We start from the raw sequence: 5,376 nt of genomic DNA on the forward strand, positions 1-5,376 counted from the left end.
ATGCTGCCATGTGGGACTCTGGGTCCGTGTGGACAGATCTTCTGATTTTCTGAGAAAATCTGGAAATCTGAAACTTTTGTGTGAAATTTGCAAACCAAGGGTATCCACATGCTGGCTGTGTCAGGCTGACAATTTGGTCCCCTAGAAGATGCTCCACGATCTTTGGAAGGATTCCACGTCTCTGAACCACACGGTTTTGAGTTTTGCACTACTTTGGGACCCTCAAGATACTCCTCTATCTGAGGAGGGGAAGCTGAGGGCGGTGAGATGTAAATCATACACATCCAAAAGGCAAGACACTTAAGAAAATTCACATGGGGGAATTCCCTGGTGGTCCAGTGGTTAGGACTCAGTGCTTTCACTGCTGGGGCCCAGGTTCGATCCCTGGTCAGGGAACTAAAATCCCACAAGCTGCACAGTGTGGCCAATAAATAAGTTAATTAACTAATTAATTAAAATGATAGTTTTTTTTTAAACACACATGCTTATGTCACAGGATCACTTGAAGGTCTGAGTCCAACAGTTGCCAACAACAGAATCCAATTCTAGGTAACTTAGGCAGAAAGGAGTTTGTTGGAAGGATGTCTGGAAGCTTAGAGAATTGATGGGTGAGACAGGATCTGAGAATTGGCAGAAACCCTCAGGAGCAGGATGGCTGGAACCACAGCTAAGGATTTCACCACAAACAGCCTGCTGCCTCTTCTGGACACTGGCGGCCACCTGAAGTCCAGACCACCTCTCCTCCTGTGTAGCCTTCAGCCTGTGCTTCGAGGGATTCCCTCCAAATTATCCAGCTTGGTGAGAACAGTATTTGATATTTTTGTTCCACACAAAATCTGATTTGATCTACAAGGTGGAACCTCCAAACACAGGAATGAGGTTCCCATGCTGGAAAGACAAAGACACGCGCACACACACACACACACACACACACACACACACGCACACACGCACACACGCACACACGCACACACAAGGTCCAATCCGTGGTCTAAACTGGAAGGGGTCTTGAAGAGCCTCTTATCTTTCAGTTTCAGAATGGAGAAACTGAGGCACAGGCCAATGACTTGCTCAAGGTCACAGAGAGAGCTTGTGGTCAATCCACGTGTTGAACCCAGACCTCCCGACTCAGGTTTTCCAACTGAGCTGTAAAGCACTTCAGAACTCATGAGAAAGGAGACAAATGTGAAGTATGGCAGACAGGAAGCCCTCTTGACAGAGGAGGATGGAGAAAGATGGAGAGATCTCTTTTTTTTTTTTTTTCAGGCCACACCTTGCAGCATGCAGGATCTTATTTCCCCGACCAGGGATTGAACCTGCACCCCCTGCAGTGGAAGTGTGAAGTCTTAACCACTGGGCCGCCAGGGAAGTCCAGGAGAGACCTCTTAAGATGGCTAAAGCTGGGGTAGGCCATAATAAAGAAATGCAAATAATAATATGAAAGCCATAGCTTTGTTGTTGGAAATGCAGAGCCTGAGGCCAGGCTTTCATTTCGACCAGATTGCCAGGTGATTCCAGAGCACATTAAAGTTTGAAAAGCAATGTCTCTTCAGTGTGGGGAAAGCAATGCAAAAATAAATAAATAAATAAATAAAAATAATAGCTTCACAAGAGATAATGTTCTAGGTCATAAATTAGGAGGTGGGTTCCCGGATGATGTTTATTTTGTGATTAAGTTTTATAACGTATTTCAGGGTTTTGCTCAAAAATCACCTCCTCAGTGAAGCTTTTTAAGGTCATGCTCTTTAAAATTATACCCCCTATCGCCCGCTCTGTGCTCCTTTACTTCGTCCCTACTTAATATTTTTCTGGAACACTTATTACCATGTGAGAGATGAAAATGTTAGTTTTTGTTTGTATATCATCTATAGGTCTTTCTACAAGTTAAGCTCTGCAAAAGCAGCAATGAAATCTCAGTCCCTGCTGTACCCCCGGCATCTACAACAGGGTCTGGTACCCAGCAGGTCCTTCATAAATGGTTTTGGAATCAATATGTTATATGGTATGTGTTGAATATTATATAGTACAATGTCTTTTTTCAATGGAAACAGTTATTGGGGTTGCTGTGTACCGTGTCGTGTGTTGAACACTTTATGTACAGTAAGAGTTCCTTGAATCCTCACACGTCCTCATTATGCAGATGGTGGAACTGGGGTTCGAGAGCCTGTTCTTTGCCCAAGCTCATAGCTAGCACGCGGCAGAAGTGGGATTTGAACTCAGCAAAGACAAGAGCCTGGAGTGATCTGGAGGTGGACTGGGGACAAGCCTAGGCTCAAGAAGCTGTGGAACTGAGGTGAGGTCCTGGGTGGGGGGGGCGGTGGATACGTTCTCCTAACGCAGAGCTCTGTTGTTTAAGAGCTGGGGTTGGCCAGGCGAGCTCAGGTATTTACCTGGGGACTCTGAAGCCACTTGGAGGAGGCAGGCGGTGGCGTGGGGACTCCTGCCATTGTCAGCACAGCCTGGGGCTTGTCATGATGCGCTCAGAGTACAACGTGCTGCATAATGCTGAGAAGGCAGCTCAGAGCCTCACAGCCTCATCTCCTGCAGTCCATCCAGAGGCTCAGAGGCCCAGAGAGGGCAAGCTATTTGCAGAAGGATACACAGCCAATAAGCCATTGAGGGGAGGCGTCAAAATCTGAGTGCCGACACTGCAAGGTCCCTCCATACCCCAAGCAGCTCACACTGGCGAGCGAGCGACTCTGCTACAGGCTCCACAGTTGCTGCTCCTTCTGCTTTGCTCCCAATAACAGGTTTTCTTTTAATAAATTTATTTATTTTTGGCTGCGTTGGGTCTTCGTTGAGGCGCGTGGGCTTCTCATTGCGGTGGCTTCTCTTGTTGTGGAGCACGGGCTCTAGGTGCACGGGCTTCAGTAGTTGTGGCACATGGGCTCAGTAGTTGTGGCACGCGGGCTCTAGAGTGCAGGCTCAGTAGTTGTGACGCACGGGCTTAGTTGCTCCACGGCATGTGGGATCTTCCCGGACCAGGGCCCGAACCCGTGTCCCCTGCATTGGCAGGCAGATTCTTAACCACTGCGCCACCAGGGAGGTCCCCCAATAACAGTTTGAGGGAAGCAGGGACTCATACAGAGCCATCCCCTGCTCTTCCCTGTCCCCCTAAGTCACCTATCTTCAAAATACAACCCCAATTCAACCACTGTCCTCTGTTGGGTCCTCCATTGGCTTTCTGCATCATGTCCACAGTTCTTTGGTTTCTAGAATGTGCCTTGCTCCTGTCTGCCTCTGGGTGTTCCACTCTGCCTTCCACTCCACTGCCCCACCCCCTTCCTTTGCTCACCAGCACTTCCTCAGGAAAGTCCCTTTCTCTGACTCCCCAAACTTAGACAGGGTTCCACTTCCCTAGGCTTGCATAACTCCCCAAGCTTTTCCTCCATGGAGATGATAGAAATTTGTAATTTGATATCAGTCTCTCTCACCAGACTATCAGCTCAGGAGGGTTGCTTTATTTTTCTCATCTGTAAAATGGGGATGGGAACTGCTATGGGCCGAATGTTTGTGCCCCCCCTCCCCACTACCACCAAATTCACTTGTTGAAGCCCTAACCCCCAATGGATGGTATTTGGAGATAGGGCCTTTATGGAAATAATTAAAGTTAAACAAGGTCATGAAGGTGGGGCTCTGATCCAATAGGATTAGTGACCTTAAAAGGGGAGACAACTGAGAGCTCACCTTCTCTGTCTCCCAGAGCACGAAGAGGTCCTGTGGGCACACAGTAAGAAGGCAGCCACCTCTAAGCCAAGAAAAGAGATCTCAGAATGAAATCTACCTTGTTGACACCTTGATCTTGGACTCCCAGCCTCCAGAAATGTGAGAAATAAAATTCCTGTTGTTTAAGTCACTCAGTCAATGGTTATTTTGTTATGGAAGGCCAAACGGACTAAGGCATAGCAGAATCCAGCTAAATAATTGTTTTTTCAGGACGAATTTTTAACACCTGTAAAGCACTTAAAACTGAGCCTGGTACGTAGTTAGCCCATCAACTGTTAACATTGTCACACACCAGGTGTTTTTGCAGAATGAATAAACAAATCTATTTTGCAGTTTACGTTCTTATGTAATGGTTTTGGGGTTTTTTGGGGGGATCCTATCCTTTTGTGTGATGAATGGTGCTATAATCTGAATGTTTGTGGGCCCCTCAAATTCACATGTTGGAAATCCTAACATCCAATAGGATGATGTTAGGAGATGGGGCTTTTGGGGGGCAGAACCCTCATGAATAGAATTAATACCCTTAAGTTTTTCCTTCCAGTTTTCTTGAGATATAATTGACGCACAGCACTGTACAAGTTTAAGGTGTACAGCACAATGATTTGACTTACATACATCATGAAGTGATGACCACAGTAAATACAGTGAACATCCATCATCTCCTATAGATACAAGAGTAAAGAAACAGAAAAAGGGACTTCCCTGGTGGCACAGTGGTTAAGAATCCGCCTGCCAAGGCAAGGGGCATGGGTTCCAGCCCTGGTCTGGGAAGATCCCACATGCCACGGAGCAACTAAGCCCGTGCGCCAGACTACTGAGCCTGTGCTCTAGAGCCCACGAGCCACAACTACTGAGCCCACATGCCACAACTACTGAAGCCCGCGCGCTTAGAGCCTGGGCTCTGCAACAAGAGAAGCCGCTGCAATGAGAAGCCTGCACACCACAACGAAGAGTAGCCCCTGCTTGCCGCAACTAGAGAAAGCCTGCACGCAGGAATGAAGACCCATCGCAGCCAAAAATAAATAAATAAAATAAAAATAAATAAATTTTTAAAAAAAAGAAATAGAAAAAAAATTTTTTTCTTGTGATGAGAACTCTTAGGACATACTCTCTTAACAACTTTCATATGTAACATACAGCAGTGTTAAGCATATTTATTGTATTGTACATTATATCCCTAGTACTTATTTATCTTATAACTGAGGTTTGTACCTCTTTTTTTTTTTTTTGGCCACGCCCTGTGACTTGAGGGATCCTAGTTCCGCCACCAGGGTTCTGGGTCCTCAGCAGTGAAAGCGTGGAGTCCTAACCACTGAACCGCCAGGGAATTCCCTGAGGTTTGTACCTTATAACTGCCTTCATCCAACTCCTCCTCCCCCTACCCCCACCTCTGATAACCACAAATATGATCTCTTTTTCTATGAGTTTGTTTTTGCAGTATAATTGACCTACAACACTATGTTAGTTCCTGTTACACAACATAGTGATTCAATGTTTCTATACATTTAAAAATGATCACAATGATAAGCCTCGGCGGTACCTGGCACCACATAAAGATATTACATAATTACTGACCATATATAATAGTTTTCTTAAAGTGAACTTACCTGCATTATATCCTAGGATATTCACAGATGAACTCCTTATAAA

At 45.9% G+C, this 5,376-nt stretch overlaps 1 non-coding gene across 1 annotated transcript; it reads left to right on the forward strand.

Annotated features, from left to right (window-relative positions):
• Positions 1 to 324: 324 nt before the first annotated feature.
• On the forward strand, positions 325 to 396 carry TRNAE-UUC (transfer RNA glutamic acid (anticodon UUC)). The gene has a single exon. It is a non-coding gene; the product is annotated as a tRNA-Glu (tRNA).
• The last annotated feature ends 4,980 nt before the right edge of the window (positions 397 to 5,376 follow it).

This window comes from Physeter macrocephalus, unplaced genomic scaffold (genome assembly GCF_002837175.3).
Source record: "Physeter macrocephalus isolate SW-GA unplaced genomic scaffold, ASM283717v5 random_1143, whole genome shotgun sequence".
NCBI classification, from domain to species: domain Eukaryota; kingdom Metazoa; phylum Chordata; class Mammalia; order Artiodactyla; family Physeteridae; genus Physeter; species Physeter macrocephalus.